This window comes from Bremia lactucae, linkage group LG1, assembly GCF_004359215.1.
Source record: "Bremia lactucae strain SF5 linkage group LG1, whole genome shotgun sequence".
NCBI classification, from domain to species: Eukaryota; Oomycota; class Peronosporomycetes; order Peronosporales; family Peronosporaceae; genus Bremia; species Bremia lactucae.
In genome coordinates, this window is record NC_090610.1 from 8083821 (window position 1) to 8104111 (window position 20291).

Here is a 20291-nt window from a genome sequence, read left to right on the forward strand (position 1 = left end):
CTGGATTGTGACACCGACTGAGCACGTTCACGTGTCGTCGGCGGAACTTTAGGCTCAGAGTCCTCTATGTCGAAATCATTCTCGATAATGGTCTGAGCATAAGGCGTTGTGGTTTTACCCAACGAAGAAGCGGCTGCGCCTTTATGCGCAGCGCTCTCATTGACCGTTGCTGCGCTTTAACGCGACAGCCGCAGTGGCTGTCGGCGTTTCGACTAAAGCATCAAACGCTGCCGGCGTGTTAACGCGGCGCGTGCGCTTAGTGCGAGGTTGAGTGGGCGTATTCGCAGACGACACACCAACGTGGCCCCTTTTCGGTGGCATCTTTGGCGCCGTGTATGTGAATACAGGTCGCTGGAGTGATTGAGTGAGCAAGCGGTGCGTTAAGCTTCTCGTAGTTCCTCGCTCCTCTATGACGAATTTAAAATGTAAATTCGTTATTTAGGGGGGATGGTGTAATGGGCTTAAGTTGCGTTAACGTTACACAGTCCCCGTTAAGTACACTTGCTGTATTTAAGGGATGGCCATTTACTTAAATAATGTAGTTAGACCCAGCACTCGGGTGGGCTTCATATTTGTGACCAACCCTTGTGTATGTGATGCACATAGGTGCATTCACATTACTAGGAATGACGCCTAGCGTCATCCGTTACGCGAGATATTTTGAAAGATGTAGGCGGGCACGTCGCAATGCGGCCACGCTCTACTTAGACACACACACTAGCACAGCGAGAAAGCGCTAAACCAGCTTCTATCGCGTGCAGTGAGGTAGTTGTGGTGGGCGCGTTAGCGACCTCTCCCAACGCACTAAGTACTCTGGTATAGTGTCGTCACGGGGGCGGTAATCCGGGTTCTCGTGCGCACTTACTTAGTAGAAAGTAGTTTTCAGACTATTTTATATTTAATCACATTAGATATAAATACCTATTTTTACCAATTAAAACGTCATTTCTTTAGATAACACTAATATTTATTGCGAGGGCATCTTTCTAGTTACCTCTTGTAACGGATGACGCTAGGCGTCATTCCTAGTAATGTGAATGCACCTGTGCATCACATACACAAGGGTTGGTCACAAATATGAAGCCCGCCCGAGTGCTGGGTCTAACTACATTATTTAAGTAAATGGCCATCCCTTAAATACAGCAAGTGTTCTTAACGGGAACTGTGTAACGTTAACGCAACTTAAGCCCATTACAAGCTGCCTTGTTACACACCCGTTAAGTACTCTTACACAGGGGGGCCAATTACTTCATGTGAATAAATTTGACCTGTCACTCGGGTGAGGTTAACATAGCGACTTACCGTTGTGTATGTGATGCACATAGGTGCATTCAAAATGAAAGAGATGACGTCTAGCGTCATTCACGAGCTGAGGTATTTAGAACAATACGCTCGCCATGTCGAGATGCACATCTACAGAGATGGCTTCTATTGATTAAGTAAAAAGATTCTATATTTGATTCTACATCATATAAATTAGTGTTAAACTTACTTTCTAGATAACAAGTGCGCACGAGAAGACGGGCAACTGCTTCCGTGACGACACTTTTTCTAAGGTACAAAGTTCGTTGTGAGAGGTCGCTTAGGCGCCCACCAACTACCTCACTGCACGTGAGACAAGACGGACAAACCGCTCTCTCGCTTTGTTTGGAGGTGTGTGCTTGGTAGTGCGAGGCCGCTTAAGAAGCGCCCGCCTACATCTCCCATGCCCCTTTTACACCCAAAAACCTTATCAGCGATTTCTTGAGTATGCCCAGATGTTCGTTAATCCCTTTGTCAACAACAGAAGTTCTGATGCGTCGTCATTATTGGTGATGAAATCGTCTATCGCATCAAGAATGCCGGGCTTGCTCATCTCGTTAATTTTACTTACTGATCTGCTCTTTCGTGACCAGTGGCAGGGGATGCGCGTCGTAGCGCGCGCTGTCATGTGTGCCGTACGTTTTGGACTATAACTGTTGTAAAGCTGATGCAGAACGGAGCGATAAGAGGGCTTCAACGTGCTCGTACTATCAATGAAAGCGTATTAAACTATTTACATATATGATAACTACACTTTATTCGACAATGAATCTCGGACCTGATATCAACATCAACATTCCGCCTCAAAAACTTAGCTATTTTTTATCGCCAGTGCTATCATTATAGAATTTTCGAGCTCGATCGAGCGCGCATAAATCACCAAGGATCCGTGGTCAGCAAACTTAATTGCCTCTTCCTCTGTCCACTTTATTATCTAAAAAGATTTATCGAGCTTCCGTAACGCAACTCATTCAGAACCCTCGACATGTCGCTGTCCAAACAAACTAATCTGAAGTTTTCAGCGGCCGATAGATTGCGCGAATTTGCGTTAGGAATATTTATGTATTATATGTTAGACAAGTCAGTAATTAACTTCGGATGCCATACTCCGCAGGTAAAGATGTAGGCGGGCACGTCGCAATGCGGCCACGCTCTACTTAGACACACACACTAGCACAGCGAGAAAGCACTAAACCAGCTTCTATCGCGTGCAGTGAGGTAGTTGTGGTGGGCGCGTTAGCGACCTCTCCCAACGCACTAAGTACTCAAGTAAAGTGTCGTCACGGGGGCGGTAATCCGGGTTCTCGTGCGCACTTACTAAGTAGAAAGTAGTTTTCAGACTATTTTATATTTAATCACATTAGATATAAATACCTATTTTTACCAATTAAAACGTCATTTCTTTAGATAACACTAATATTTATTGCGAGGGCATCTTTCTAGATACCTCTTGTAACGGATGACGCTAGGCGTCATTCCTAGTAATGTGAATGCACCTGTGCATCACATACACAAGGGTTGGTCACAAATATGAAGCCCGCCCGAGTGCTGGGTCTAACTACATTATTTAAGTAAATGGCCATCCCTTAAATACAGCAAGTGTTCTTAACGGGAACTGTGTAACGTTAACGCAACTTAAGCCCATTACACCATCCCCCCTAAATAACGAATTTACATTTTAAATTCGTCATAGAGGAGCGAGGAACTGCGAGAAGCTTAACGCACCGCTGGCTCACTCAATCTCCAGCGACCTGTATTCACATACACGGCGCCAAAGATGCCACCGAAAAGGGGCCACGTTGGTGTGTCGTCTGCGCATACGCCCACTCAACCTCGCACTAAGCGCACGCGCCGCGTTAACACGCCGGCAGCGTTTGATGCTTTAGTCGAAACGCCGACAGCCACTGCGGCTGTCGCGTTAAAGCGCAGCAACGGTCTATGAGAGCGCTGCGCATAAAGGCGCAGCCGCTTCTTCGTTGGGTAAAACCACAACGCCTTATGCTCAGACCATTATCGAGAATGATTTCGACATAGAGGACTCTGAGCCTAAAGTTCCGCCGACGACACGTGAACGTGCTCAGTCGGTGTCACAATCCAGTCGTTTTGAACGTGGCTATGCGTGGGTGGCATATCACTAATGCCCCCTCCATTTAAATGGCCTCGTTTAAACGGACCAAGAGCGTCGCTCCTCGAGCACGCTCTTCTAGACGCACATAATTTTTATGGCGTCTTTAAGTCATGGAAGGCTCAGGGAAAATCGCTTGGGCGTATTTTCCCGATCCCGGTCGTGTTGGGTTCAAATACACCCGCCCAATACGAGGCGGAATTCACGCGCCGCATTTATCCGCATTCCGATGCGGTGAAACAGCGGTCCCAGCGAATTAATTTCGCCAGCTTGCGTGTGAAAGAAAGAATTAGCGGTACTGTACCCCCTGCTTCTTCTCACAACGCTACTTCTATGAGCGCGCTGCCGATTGCAAAATTACTTGCATCGCAGACGACACCAATGGGCTTATCCGGGTCTGGCGATGCCAAGACCGGTTCACTGATGTGAATGCATCGTCTTGTTCTTTTAACCAAACCCATTCTGCGTCCTTTATAAGGAGGCCAGATAATAGTTTACTTTTCCTCAGCATAATTATTGCCATATTACGCAAGTAATTAGCGAGCCCTAGGAATCGGGGCAAACCCTTCACATGCCGTGGGATTGCCCATTCCTTTACTGATTTGCCGTTTCTGGGTCCGCTCGTACACCATGTGTACCTACGATGCAGCCCAGCACAGGTACCTCGGTGACCCCTATGACGCACTTTTGCAAGTTGACATACAATTGGGCGTCCTTCAAAGTCTGCAAAACGGCGTCTGAATGACGATTATGCGACTCTATTGTGCTCAGCCCGTCCTCGGCCCTACTATGCACGAATACATCGTCAAAGTAATGGGGCACGTAGGCATCGTGCTGACGCATAACGTGAGCCACCACCCGGTTGAATGTCGCCGGTGCGTTTTTCAACCCTTGGGGCGTCACAAGCCAGTCCTAAAGCATACCGCTTGGGGATCTTACAGCTGTTTGGCTAAATCGGACTTTCTCATGAGTACCTGATAGTAGCCATCTTTTAAATCCAACGCGGAAAAGATAGTTGGCTTTCCATGGAGTTCATGAAAACATCTTTCCGCGGGATTGGCGTTTGCGCCGGTATGGCCGTGTTCAGCTTATTGTAAGCATAAACATGTGGCATCCACCTGTGGCTTTACGCACACAAAAGGTCGGGCTGCAGTGAGGCGATTTGCTCTTACGCACATATCCCGCCTTGGCTCGCGTGTCGAAGAACTCGTCAATATAATCGACATATTATTTCGGCAACGGCCATTGCCTGGTCACACAATACTTGGTGCCAGGTTCGAGGTCTATTTCGTGCCTGATGCCCCTATCTACTGGTAGGCAGCTCTGCACTTCTTCTGGGAACACATCGCGATGATTTCATAGAACCTCAAAGAACGGACTATCTCTCAAGGCATCCCAGCCTTGAGCAGCGAGCCGTTTCTTTTTGTCCGTTTATAGAACGCTCTCGTCCATGTGAACGACGAGCAACAGTCCATTAAGTTTTCTTTTGGAACTGGTGTGACTATTTCGTGGATCTTTCCTCCTTTCCTATAACTCGGCAAGGAACAGATCCCACGACATCTCCGAGAGATTCACTATCTCTTCGGCAAATTCAAAGACTTGCCGGAGCACTTCACTGAGGATGCCGCCGCAATTTCGCCTCTGACGGCCTCGAACACCTTGTTCGAAGGCCCGTCCTCTTTTATAGGGACTGATCCAAAGGTCACTCGTTTAGACGTGCCTTTGATCGTCCTAATCTTTTGGGTACTCGTTCTTCGAGTCACGACGACATTTGACTGGGAAGCGGATGCCGTTGCTCTCCTGGCTAACGCACCCCTTCCAACCGCACCAGGCTCTAAGCACTGTGCCGGTTTATGCGACGCTTGACTTCCTGTCAGCTCGCTGTCCACTGCAACAGGCTCTCGGCTCTGTGCAGGACTATGGGGACACATGACTACTAGTCATTCCCCTTTCCACAACCTTAGTCTCCACGAGCTGGGTAGGAATTGTGACGTTTGACATCCCGTCAACGCACCCTCAATTGTGTTTGACACGACAACAGTTGCATCCGCCTCTCGCGGAGCACATCCTTTCCGGTGTCCTGCGTGGAATTCGCAACTGTGCGGGTACGCCAGTCTAACCATAGTTGGTGTTTTGCCAACCATGGCATGCCTAGGATATGGTCATACGGACTCTCCATACCTAGCACTGGGAACTTCTCTTTACAAGAGAAGTCACTAAGCTGAAGGCGAGTTCAACCTGAACTCCCTCAGACTCAACGAGCGCGCCGTTCGCTAAACGAACGGTCGCCTCTTCTCGCTTGCCATCCTAGCAAAGCGACTCAAACGTCGCCGGTCTCTTTCTTAGAGCTGCGAGTTTTACAAAATTTTGTGATGCATATAAATTTACTAGGACGATCAGTACCTGGTCATAGCCTCGTACTTGAGCGCTATAGACCAGCAGGGTTGACGTCCGGACTTTCGAGACCTCAGGGACTCTGCTACCCATTTGATTCACAACTCTGAACTTACGGGTAGCTTCAGAGTCCGCGTCAGTAGGGCATCCGGCCCCTACTGCGCTCCTGCATTTCCCGACCCCTCAGTGGTCGATGCAGAACTCATGCGTCTCGCACGCTGGTTCTTGCCATCGCGATTTGGGAAGGGAGTCCTCTTGCTGGGCATCTTTGCCCCAGCAGGGACCTGGCATAGCAGCAAGCCATCATATGGCCGCGCTTGCCGCATTTAAAGCAGACAACGTGTGCATTACCCAACTCCATGGGAGTGGGATCTAACCTTTCGGCCGACGGCTTATACCAAGCTGTCGCCGAGGCACTGTTGTAGAATCGCTCCTCAGCTAAGGCAATTTGGAATACCTCTTCCATCGTCGACGGCACCTTTCTGAAAAGGGCCTGTCGCGATGGGCGATGCCGTAGTCCGTTCGAAAACGTGAGCACCTTAATGTGCTCCGGAATCGGACCTTCGGCAATGGACGCCGACAGCGAGCGCATCTCTTGTACATACTCTTGCAGAGATCGCTTCGGCTGTCGCGCTCCAAAGAAGCGCTTCTGAAGCAACACTTCGTTGTTCGGCGGCTGGTACATGGCGCGAATCTTTTCCTTGAAGATCGTTCATGTAGGGAAGGCCTTTCTGTCCGCCATAAACGCCGAGTAAGCCCACTCTGAGGCCGTACCGCGCAGGTGCGATGGCATACGACACCATTCGGCTGTCGTCCTCGATGAGCTTGGCGACACCACATTGCTCCACGGCTAAAAGCCAGTGGACAATCGTGTGCGCCGCAGTTCCATCGAACTTGGGCGGGTCCATCCGAATGGGCCTCGGCTGATGCGGCCGGGCAGAGAGCATCTCAACAGTCCTATTGAGAGCCTCGCTCCGAGCCTGCTCATGCCTCCGCTCATCCTGAGTCTGAGTGACGAACTCCGCCGCAGCATGGCTTTGTGCCTCGCACGCGGCTCCTCGCTATCCGAGCAAGAATGCCTCAAACTGCTACAACTGAGCAACATGTGCTCAGGAGAACTACCCAGGAGCCTGGGCAGGGCTTGCTCACCAAGTTCCTGCGACACATGCCACTGCTACGATCCGACGATATTCGGAGAGGTGGGGGAAATGAGACCAATCGATGTTGAGGCTCATCCTCACGTACACACGCAGAGATGCTGGTCGTGGGAAGGATTTCAAGTGCTACCAAGTGTAGGCGGGCACGTCGTAATGTGGCCACCTCTACTTAGACACACACCCTAGCACAGCGAGAAAGCGGTTAAAGCAACTTCTATCGCGTGCAGTGAGGTAGTTGTGGTGGTCGCGTTAGCGACCTCTCCCAACGCACTAAGTACTCAAGTAAAGTGTCGTCACGGGAGCGGTAATCCGGCTTCTCGTGCGCACTTATGAAGTAGAAAGTAATTTTCAGACTGATTTATATTTTTTCGCATTAAACATAAATACTTTTTTTACCAATCAAAATATCATCTCTATAAATAACACAAATATGAAGTGCGAGCATATCGTTATAGATATCTCGCGCAACGGATGACGCTAGCCGTTATCACAGATAACGCTAGGCGTCATCCCTCTTAATATGAATGCACCTCTGTGTATGACATACACAAGTGTTGGTCACAAATGTGAACCACACCCGAGTGCTGGGTCTAATTACTTTATTTAAGTAATTGACCATCCCTTTAAGCACCCCAAGTGTACTTAACGGGGACTGTGTAACATTAGGGCAACTTTAGCGCGTTACAATTTTTGCATATAAATCAACCCCGCCATTTGCTGCTAGACACGCGAATGGGCGCTAAGCAATGAGTCACTATACAAAGTTTCACACCGACAAGAAGTATTAGTACGTATAAACTTGATTATATTTCATACACTTTCAATTTTCCATATACCTAGCATTCCTTGGTATAAAGCTACACTGGTAAGCCACGCTTAGCAACTTAAAAATCTCCTTATGCACGCCGTGTACTTAGAGAATTCGAATGAACCTTTTTTACACTATCATAAGTGTAGGTTAGCAAGTACTGAAGCAGTGCGAGCGAAGGTGCCCCCTTACACCTGGTTGCACTAAGTGATCCATTTAATGACCACGTGCGTACCATGCAACATGAACATGTTTAATGAAGAAGGAGGAGAGCTTTCACGCCCCGCTGAAGGCTTCCACACTGCGAGTGAGAGGTTCACTCGCTTAAATGACATATAATGGGAAGTGGTTAATCGGATGAAATCGGCCGTAGTTCAGCCGCTAGCGCAATGTTGTTAGCTTTGCCAAAAGACGATCAACATGCGGCTATCGCCGAGTTCATTTAACATCTACTCGACGCGGCTCGTGAAATAGTAACAATGCTTCGCCAGCAGGCTCTACTCGTTGAAAAAACAAGGTGCTTAACAGCAAGAACTGTTGACATAGCGGCAATCACATGCTGCTGCCGGGTCTAATTTCATGCGTCGGCCATAGAAAATATCAAGTTCGTGGCAGTCAAACGTGACTCATTCTTGGATGGCTCGTCGAACTTGATGACGCCAAGAACTCGTCCCATCGAAGGTGTATTTAGCTGGATAGGAAATACTCGTAAGAAGAAGAAGTGAATTATTAAGTTAACAGTCGTGCTAATCTATCCTTCTCGTCTTAGTGCATTCTACATCATCCATCCGTCAGTGAGTTACTGGTATACCGCTCAATCATCTGAAGAGCGGGCGTTTCAAATCAGTACCTCGCCTTTTTGAGTTCTTAACCAAAAAGAGCACAGCATCTTTACATACCACGCATGCGTACATCTCAGTGGCCCATCTCCCGTATCACATGCCACAAATATCTTTATCCTCGGTTTGTCGGATCTGTTTTACTATATTTACTTGCAGATTGAGTTGTAATAGCTCGAAAGGCCACAGACAAAAAATTTAGTGACCGGTGGATAACTGATTTGACAGCTTTAGTACCGAATAATATAATATGCCCTTTCTGCAAGACAAAGTGCACAGAAGAGTTCGAAAAAATAGCTCTGTATATTGATGAAAGGATCCATTGGTTTTCCGATATAAGTGACACGCCAAGTGGAAAGGAGCGGTTTGACAGACTTTATGCATGAATCGCTTAAGCTCGGTCATTACGGTGAATAAGTTGTATGCTGAAGCACTAGATACCCATATAAAATGAAATCTTATACGTGCGAGCTCATTTGAGATAGAATATTTGCCGCTTGTAACGGGGTGTATCGTTACATGAAATTAACACTTAAAAGTTGTTAGTTAATATATTATCTACAAGGTAGAGAATATTTGGAGAATATTACTTTACGTTAGCCCGGCACATCGACGCGCGGCGCGTCGAACGGCTCTTAAGAGTCATATCTCTTTGGGTATCCTCTCTACTGGACAAGGATTTGAAATTTCTGCTGCACGGAGCGGTGGGCAACCAGCTTTCCAACAAGAAAGCGTTGGTTCCCAGTATAATGCACCAGTGCGGGTGGCGCCCGATAGGAGCGGCGATTTTGCCCACCTACTCGCGGCAGCCTATCCTGGTCCTTTCATTCGCAGGCGCTGAGCGCTGCTGAACGACGGGCGAAGAGTCTAGAAAGTCAAGTCCCGCGACTGACTTCGGATCTTCACGAAGTCCGCGCAAAGGATCGTCTGGGTTACGAACGCCTAAAACTTCAGCTTGATCTTTTGGTAGAGTTGGTGCTCAAGGATCCGCGTTATGCGCGTCATATCCCTAGCTCTACAAGTCCGTTATGTGGTCGGAGGAGTCATTCCGCTGGAAGTTTTTCAGCTTCCTCGTCTTCCCCCCCAGATTGACGCTCGACTCACAGTCGGCATCGTTATCGATCTCCTTACACAGAGGGGGTATGTGATCTCTTCTAGATCAAAATACCGTTCAGACGACCCACGTAAGAAAATAGGGTGCGTCTTCATGTACGGGGGAAGTACAAGCCTACAAATTAGGTCTCCAGCCTCTTCGACCATCGTAGACGGCCCGATGAAACGCGTCAATAATTTCGTAGTACCTCCAGGTAGTACAGTAGCAGAACTTTATAGTACTTTATCTCCAACGCTAAAGCGTTCATTGTTTTTGCTATTATTTCAATCAAAACCGTTTTTGTTTATCCTGTGCGCTTGTCATCCCATCACGGACCTTTCGTGTGATGGCTAAGCGCGCATCCACAAAGCGCTGAGCTTCGCTCACGCTTTTAGCATCAAATTCGCCGATGCCACCACCGAAAGGTCGGTCGTAAGACTTAGTTATAAATAACGAAACATCATTATTGTTTAGGAGCACAGGAATTTCTTGCCGTGACTCCATACTGACCGCTGCCGAACTGACATAGTCACTAGAGCAACTTTCTGTCTTTGAGATGATACCCTCGCGGGTCGTTGTCATATTGACGAATCTGTGTCCCTCTTTCGCACCGAGCGTAGTAAGGGGCCCTCCCTCACTAAGACTCAGGCTGCACACAAACGAGACTGGAGTCTGAGGATGGCGCAGTCCGTTTAATAGAACTGTGTCTCACCTGTACTGGCGTGGACACTGTGATTATAGTGAACTCCACAAAGGGGAATTGCTTGCTCCACTCTTTAGGAGTTGCTACCGTGCGCAATACATCCGCCATGATCCGATTGGCACGTTCTGTTTGTCCATCCGTCTGGAGATGATCGGCTGTTGACATGTAGAGCTTGCTACCTAGCAGCTCAAACACATGACGCCAAAAAACAGACGTAAGTCGTGAATCCCAGTCAAATACAAAGAACTCGGGCATCCCGTGAAATCGGTATACATGATCCAGGAACAAGAGAGCTGCCTTCTTGCCTGTGATCGATGTTTTACATGGTGCTTAATGTAAAAAGGTATATGCTTGTAGAGTTGTTACTGGTGGCCGAGACTGCAAAGCCAAAAGTAAGTATATAAGTTGAGTGTGTTATTTGTTAGTGAATTGATTCGCGTCCATTATTCCAACAGACATTGGCGGGGCTCGAATTGCGACCTCTCGGTTAATGCTGCCACATCTTTCGACTGAGCTACAATGTGAGTGAAGCTCGCGTGGCCCAACGGATACGTCGCTGCCTTCCTTAAACAGAGATTGCGGGTTCAAAGCTCGCCGTGAAGACTTTTCTGGTTGCTCACCCTGGCGCAGTGGTCAAGTACCGATATGTCGACTCAAATTCAACGGGTTCAAACCCTGCGCCAACCAAAACCAGCAAATGCAGCAGACTTCCCGATACCACTGGGACCCCAGGTTTCGTTTAGCAGCCGGGTTTCCGAGACCTCCTGGACAGTTAGAAAACAGACTACAGATAAGCCCTAGGGCTAGACTTAAAAATCAGAATTTGAAAACTGAAAGAAAAGTCAGATTAATAAGTATGAGTTGTAGAATATCTTAGTTAGAATTGCAACATCACCTTCAACACTATCCCTTGGTGTTTACACTCGGTGTTTGCTTGAACGTTCGTCTTAAGACTTGCAACGAACTTGCTGTGCTTGTCCTCTGCAAGCGCCTTCGTCAGTCCATCGGCCACCATGTCTTCCGTGGGGTTGTATTCAGCTCGGTGACCTTGCGTTCAACGTTTATCACGTAAGAAGCGAAACTTGTTATCGATGTGCGAAGTTGTTGAATGGTAGATAGGGTTCTTCGCCAATGCAAAACATTCTTAGTGATCCTGGTAGATCGTTGTGGCTCCATTTTGAGAAAACTTTATGTCCTTCAGCAACAATCGAAGCCAGATCGCTTCTTGAACTGCGTTGTAGAGAATCATGTATCCAGCCTCTGTGCTCGAAGCCGCGACCGTTGGCTGCTCCTTCGACTTCCACAAGATAACACTACCATTACTTTCCAGTTGGCGAGCGACGCGCATGCATCAGCAAAACCAATGAGCTCTCCCTTGCTCGCGCCGTTAAATACGAGCCCAATGTCTTGAGGTGTCTTCAGATTTACGATAATTCCCTTGGCTGCAATCCAGTGTGGCTTCTCATAGTGTTTGCAAAACTTGGTCACCTCACCAATACCATGTGCAATGTCCGGGCGAGTGCATGTTGCTACTACATACATGAGCGCTCCCACAAGTTTGCGATACGGAAACTTGGATTCTATAGCTTCCTTGTCCGTTGGCTTAACAAGCTTCGAGTTACTGTCAGCTGGAGTGTGTGCTTCCATTCTCGATGCCAAACTTCTTTGAAAGTCGCTTAATGTATGCGCGCTGGTTTATTGTGATCATTGTGGCTTCTGTCGCGATGGATCTCGATTCCTACACAGTACCTGAGCTGCCCAAGTTCCTTGATGCTGAATACTTTCTTCGATGCGTTCTTCATTATTTCGATGTGCTACGCCTTTTGCTGAAAGTCATCACGTCGTCTACATATATCACAATAAAGCTGTATTCCGCCGTTAACTTTCGGAAGTACACACGTGGTTCAGCCGCAGAGCGTTCAAAGCCTTGGTCCTCCAAGTGCTGATTTAGGTTGTTATTCCATTGACGGGCAGCTTGCTTTGTATCACACAATTTCATTTCAAGAAGACATTTCTGGAATATTTTGTCCGAGATGTCGAGGCCGTCCGGATAATCCATTTCAATCTCTTCTTTGACTTACCGTAAATAAATGCTGTATCCACATTGACATTCTCTGCTTCGAGATCAGTCGCCGTAATCGCTAGTGCTGTGTTTATTGATTCCTTTAGGGTCACTAGAGCGAACGTGTCTACGCAGTCGATGCCGGGTCGCTGTGTGAATCCCTTGGCCACAAACTGTGCCTTGAAACTTGATAATATATCCGTTTGGGTTGCGTTTAATTCGAGAACCCGATTGCATCCGAAAGCCTTCTCTCATTGCGGTATATCCACGAGCTCCAACATCTTGTGCAACTTCAACGATTTCATTCCGCTCTTCATCGCTTCAAGCCACTGACCCTTGTAGTTGCTAGCCATCACCTCACAGTACGACGTCGCTTCCTCGTTGTCATTGTCCTCGGCGTTGAGGCAGTATAGCGCGTCGTAGTCGTTCTCATAGTCATCCAAGTTGAATACTCCTCGGGGATGATTTGGATACTCCTGCTCGTAGCGCACCACGCTTCGCTTTTGGCGTGCCGGGAGCACGATTCATTCTTCCCCACCATCTTTTCCTGGGGTACTACAAGCCCTTGTGGATAAATGGTCTGTTGGTCCTGCTTCCCTTTCATGTGTCTGGTTTGGACGTAGCGGTGGTGTCTGAGGTTCCTCTGCTGGCGACGTATCACCGTTTGGATTTTTGCTCTCCACTGCATCAATAACGTCTAGAATTTCCTCGATTTGGATTGTTTCGTAAGTCCTTGCAGCTTGCTCATTAAAAGTCACACTTCGAGAAATTATGATTGACCCATCGATTGCATTAAGAAGTCGGTATGTCTTGTGCTCCCTGGCGTATCCGAGAAAGTAACACTTGGCGCTAGAATCGCCCAGCTTCTTGTGCTCCTTTTTTATATGCGCATAGCTTGAGGTACCACACGCGGCTTCCTTAATATACAACATCTCAAAAAGATTTAAGTTCTTGTTAGACGAATTCGGCAAAATGGCTCTGATGTCCGCTGCCATCATCATCGCCTCGCACCAATAGTTCTTGTCCAGACCGCTGTCTTTAAGCATGCATCTTGTCATCTCGACCAGGGTCCTGTTTATACGCTCCCCCATGCCGTTTTTCTGTGGATTATATGGCACGGTGCGTTCCTGCTTAATTTTGCCCTGCCACAAATTGCTTCCATGCGAGTGTTTCGATATTAACCACCATTCTCATTGCGCAGCACGTTAAATTTCGTGTCTGCTGCCGTTGCCCCTTCCTTGCAAATCTATCAAGCGCTGCCGCCCCTTCACTCTTCATGCGCATAAGGTAGATCGTAACAAACCGGCTCTTCATCATGATGAAAGTCACGATATACTTGAATCATGACTTTGATGCTGGACTGATCGGTCAATCACGTCTGAGCACACGATGCTATCTGAGCGTGCACTCTCCCTAGTTTTCAAAGCTGCTTCATTCGTGCGAAAGGTCTTCTTGACTTGCTAAGCTGCTGCGCACACCTCGCCCACACCTTCTGCCTCTGCTGCAGCACCGTTGATTCGGCATCTTTAATCATCTCATTAACCGTTCTATACGATGTGTGGCCGAGACGTCTGTGCCACACTCCACCTTGCCATTTGTCACATTCTTCTTCGGCATCCGTGTTGAGAATATAACTGTTCTTATCTTCGAGCCTGTCGCCACAGGCTTTCTTAAGCTTTAAGCTAAAGGATGCACTTGTCTTCAACTATTTCGACGGGCATGCCACGCGCAGTCGCGGCTGTCACGGAAGACAAACTCTTGTTTAAGTCTTCCAGGTGAAACGTCCTCTTCTCGACCAGTCCACACGCGAAGAGCCACAGTTTCGTGTCCAAAAACTTTCAGTTCTGCGCTATTCTTTGCGCTTAATACACCCTGCAAATTTTCTGTCGCCTTGTACTCCACAAACGATTAGCGATCTTTACTTATGTGAGTCGAAGCCCCGCTGTCGATAACCCATACACCGCTTGAAACCGTCTCCGGTGTGACAAAAGCAATGTTTGATTGCTCGTCGTCACTCAACTTGTTTTGTCTCTTAGATCGGCAGTCTCTTGCGTAGTGGCCCATTTCGCCACAATTAAAGCACGTCCCAGGCGGTGCCTTGGTCATACGATCGCGCTGGTATTTATACCGCTGCTTTTGATTCTTGCTGCTTGTTAGCAGAGCCGTAGCTTTCTCGATGCGCGTCGACTCTTTGTGACGCACTTCTTCAGCAATTAACTTGCTCACGAGGTCCCCAAAACTAAACGAAGCAATCGGCATTCGAAACGCTTGTACGAGACTCTGGTAGCCAGCGAGCAAACTTCGCAGCGTCGTCGCGCAAATGTTTTCCTCGCTTGGCTCACAAGTCGCGCTCTTCAGTTCCATATCCAGTTTCTCTAACGTCATAACGTGCTCGCTATATTGCGACCACATACCGAAAAGACGCAAACTTTTTTCTTGCGCCATAGTCGGTTCGCCATATCCTGCGAAGAAACTTCCCAAGGGTCACCCACGCCCCTGTTGTAGTCACAACGTGCATGAGCTGCGAATCTTTAAGGTTGAGAGTGATCACCGCGTGCGCCTGCTGCTCCGTCGACTTTGACACGGGATCTTCGCCGGTGATCGCTCCCCACAGTTCCTTTGACATGAGGTACATACTCATCTTAAAACTCCACAAGGCATAGTTGCTTCGAAGATTGAACCTTGACGCTAGATTCGTTGTTTGGGCTCGTAACCTAAAGAAGGTCTATGATTGTTAGGTTGTTACTTGTTGTCGAGACTGTAAAGCCAAAAGTGAGTATATTAATCGAGTGTGTTTCTTGTGAATTGATTCACGTCCATTCATTCCTACAAATGTTGCTATTTATTCATTTTTTACGACCAGTGGTTGTTATCCACGTTACTTTCCTTTTGGTGTAAGTAACAGCACAAAAATGGGGGACGTCACTAACTGGCAGGATAGCGCTGATGAATCCTAAACATCAGATCCCTATAGGCTTGAACTCCGGACATTGGCGGGGCTTGATTCCGCTACCTTCGGGTAATGCTGCCACATTTAACCAACTGAGCTTCAATGTAATTAGTATCTAGCCTACCTTTTTTACTTAAACCATACACATTGCATACAAACACTCAATCAAGCTATGCAAATAAAGCTATCCTTTCCTACATGTGCACATATATAATTACTAAGTTGCAACATCACCTCCAACAAAAATGCACCATTATGCTCAGTCTGTCTAGAAAGACGACGAGCCCCGTCCGACCCTTGTGGTCGGCGGCATGCCAAACATGAAGTCTTGACTTACTGACTTCAAACAGCTGGTTGAAATCGGTAGCGGCTTCAGTGGCGCACTACTGGACGGTGCAGGCTGAATGCGCTGACACGGTTCGCAAGAGCGAATTTAGTTAGCCACCCATCGATATCGGTATGGCCACAAAACTCCTCTGACATTCGTCAGAATTTCTTGTCACGGCCCAGATGCCCACATGATGGTGCATCAAGGAGCTCTTGAAGTATTTTCAGCTTGAGATCTGTGTCATGAGGGACATAAATTCTGAAGGGATCACAATGTGACAGCTGATACCATAAAGGCCAGCGATGTAGCTAAAACGACTTAGCTTCGACTTCAGGTGCGACGAAAGGGAAACCTTTCGTCCACCAAAGTGACCCAACAGAAGGCGATAATGTTCGTCCTTAATATATCTCTACTTTATTTTGGAGGCCAATGAGCTCGTCACGTGGTAGACTTTCATGGCTGCCAACGTTGACGACTCAGCTTGTGCCTTAGCACGAGACACTTTCCTGGTGTCTTGCCTCGAAGTCTGGTATGCGCGATAATGCGTCAGCCAAGAGATTCGACTTACCCGGCTTTTATTCAACTTTGAAATTAAAATCAGAGAAGAATGGAAGCCATCTTGCCATTCTAGGCGATAGGTGTGGTGAGTTTATTGTGGTCCGCAATGATTTGTGATCTTCATAAATCACAAATGCTTCGGTACCCAATAGGTGCACTCAAAACTTAACAAGAGCATACTTTATTGAAAGTAGCTCCTTATCATGCACAAGGTAACTCAGTTCCGCGTCTTTCAAAAGCCGGAACTGATAAAAACTGACACGATTAACGCCGGCGTCATCCTTTTGCATGAGCGCGCTGCCGATTGAAAAATTGCTTGCATCGCAGACGACGCTAAATGGCTTATTCGCGTCTGGCAATGCCAAGACGGTGCCTCAACAAGAGATTGCTTCACTGATGTGAAAGCAACTTCTTGTTTTTGTAACCAAACCCATTTTGCGTCCTTTTTGAGGTGGTCAGACAATAGTATAGTTCTCTCCGCACAATTCTTGCTATACTTATGCAAGTAGCGAGCCCTATGAATTAGCGCAAATCCTTCACATATCGTGGGATTGGCTATTCCGGTCATTGGTATTTTTGCAGAGAACGAACGAATTCTCAGCATGTTGAAAGTCGTACATTTAACATCGTCAAACGAAAACACGGTTTTTGATGTGCCCAGGGGCAACTCTGATGTAGATAGATAGGATGTGTGGCTGTAGCGATTCCCTAATTTAATTTAGGTGGTGTGATATGCCAAAGGCCAAAAGGGCGATCTAAAGACCTTACAGATTTTACCTTGTCTGGGTCTGCTCATACACCGTGTGTACCTAGGTTGGGATGCGTTGGGAGACAGCCCATTTTTTGGAGGTTTTGTGGAACATCGCGATGTGTTCTCGGAAGAAGTGCCGAGCCGCCTACCAGCAGATAGGGGCATGGGGCGCGAGATTGATCTCGAACCTGGCACCATGTATTGTTCGACCAGGCAATGGCCGTTGCCGAAAGAAGTCGATTATATCGACGAGTTCGTCGACAAGCTAGCCAAGGCGGAAGATGTGCGTGAGAATAATTCGCCTCACTGCAGCTCGACTTCATATGTGCGCAAAGCCACAGGTGGATGGCGCGTGGTTCACGCTTACAATCAGCTTAACATGGCCACCATTTCGGCGCGATCGCTGATCTCGCGGAAAGATGTCTTGTTGTACTCCATGAGAAAGTCAACTACCTTTTCCGCGTTGGCTTTGAAGGATGGCTAATATCAGGTACTTATGAGAGAGTCCGATGTAGCCAAAACGGCAGTAAGCACCCCAAGCCGTATGCTTTGGGAGTAGCTTGTAGGGCTTCAAGATATTCAACTGAGTGGTGGCTCACGTGATGCGTCAGCACCGTGCCTACGCGCCCTATTACTTTGAGGATGTATTCGTGCATATAAGGGCCGAGGACGGGCTGAGCGAAATAGAGTCGCACAAGCGTCATTTACACGCTATGCTGCAGACTCTGGAGGACGCCCAATTGTACGTCAACTTGCAAAAGTGCGTCATAGGGGTCCCGAGATACCTGCGTTGGGCTGCACCGTACTATGCTACCCATTTGTTGATAACTTTGAGCTTAGAGGTAGCTTCAGAACCCGCGTCAGTAGAGCATCCCGTCCCCACTGCACTACTGCATTTCCCGGACCCTCAGCGGTCGATGCAGAACTCACGCGTCTCGCACGCTGGTTCTTGCCATCACCCTTTGAGTAGGAAGTCCTCGTACTTCACGTCTTAGCCCCAGCAGGGACTCTGCAGAGCAGTGAGCCATCATATGGCCGCGCTTGCCGCGTTTGCCGCGCTTGTAGCCGACTACGTCTGCATTGCCTAACTCCATAAGAGTGGAATCTGAATTCTTGGCCGACGGCTTATACCAAGCAGTCGCCGAGGCACTGTTGAAGGATTGCTTATCAACTAAGGCAATTTGGATTGCCTCTTCCATTATCGACGGCACCTCCCCCTAAAAAGGGCCTGTCGCGATGGGCGGTGCTGTAATCCGTTCATAAGCGTGTGCACCTTAATTGGTTCCGTACCCACACTAATAGACACCGGCAGCGAGCGCATCTCCTGCATATATTCTTGCAGGGATCGCTTCGCCTGTCGCGCTTCTTCCTCCGAAGAAGCGCGCCTAAAGCAACACTTCGCTGTTCGTTGGCTAGTACATGGCGAGAATCTTTGTATTAAAGATCGCCCATGATCGGAACGCCTTAACGTCCGCCATAAGCGCCGAGTAAGCCCTCACTGAGGCCTTACCGCGCAAATGCGACATGGCGTACGACACCATCCGGGTGTCGTCCTCGATGAGCTTCGCTACACCGCATTGCTCCATGGCTAACAGCCAGCGGACAATCGTGTGCGCTGCAGTTCCATCAAACTTGGGTAGGTCCATCCGAATGGGTCTCGGCTGATACGGCTGGACTGTCAACAGTCCTGTTGAGAGCTTCGCACTGAGCCTGCTCTCGCCTAAACTCATTCTGAATCTGAGGATCGGACTCCGCCGCAGCATGGCTCTGCGCCTCGGAGCAGCACTTCGCTTTCGAGCACGAACGTCTTTTAACTGCTCCAACTGAGCAACATGTTGATCAGGAGGACTGCCTAAGAGACTGGGCAGGGCTTGTTCACCAAGTCCCTGCGCCAAGTGCTCTGCCACCTCTCGATGATGCTCGGAGGGCTGGAGGATTTGAGCCCAACCGATGTTGAGGCTCGTCCTCACTGACACGCTCTGAGAGACGGGTCACGAGAAGGAATCTAAGTGCTACCAAGTGTAGGCGGGCGCTTCTTAAAGATGCCACGCACTACTAGCACAGACCTTCCTAGCATAATGAGAACGCGCTTAACCGTCTTCTCTCCGCACAGTGAGGTAATTGGTGGGCACCTAAGCGACCTCACCCAACGAACTAAAAGCCTTGGTAGAAGTGACGTCACGGGAGCGGTAATTCGGCTCCACGTGCGCACTTGTGAGCTAGGAGGTAGTTTTCAGACTGATTTATATTTACTTGTTCAAATATAAAGCCTATTTAACCAATCACAAATGCCATCTCTGTAGATATGCCCTGATATGTATTGCGAGCGTATTGTTCTAAATACCTCGTATCTTGGATGACGCTAGCCGTCATCCCCGTTATTACGAATTCGCTCAGGTGCATCAAATACACAAGGGTGGGTCACAATTTGAACCACACCCAAATGGTGAGTCTAATTACTTCAGTTAAGCTATTGACCATCCCCTTAAGTACACAAAGGATACTTGACAAGGATTGTGAAACATAAGGCAACTTTAGCCCGCTACAGTAGCCGTAAGAAACTGTCAACACGAAGTAGTAACTAATTTGCAATTCCCATATACGGATTGCTTCATTAAAGAGTGTGCTTCGTTCAAGGACTGGGTCCATCTACAGCTTCATTAGTACGACCTCTTGCTTGGCAAATGCCGAACCCTAACATGATAGTCTTCTCGACCACCCCCGTACCACAACTTAAGCGCCATCCACAATTGTTCACATACAATAAAGTAATGCCGACCAAATTTTATGCCATCGGATGTCTTTAGGATTCGGTCACGACGATCACTTGTTAGTAGAGGATAATTATTGATGCACTTCGGGCGTACAATTTCCCCCTTAAGATTCTTCATATAGTTGTCCTTTTGTGGAGTGTTGCGCGAACGTAATTAGTGCTATGCGCTGGAATTTGACTTTATGTCCGCATGTACATTTTTATTGACTTCAGATCTATAATTTAAACTATATCTCGTGGTAGTCTATCGAAATGTACCAAATACATGGTACAAATGAATTTGCAGCAACTTTCACTTGTAACGAAATGAGACTGCAAAATTACAAGACAATCACTGCTTTAATTTGAAGAAATTGGATGGCAGGTGCCTGCTCGCATGTAATCGTGCTCTTATTGGTACTATCCACCATTTTTCGGCAACCTGGTGATCACATTGTTACCAAGCCAC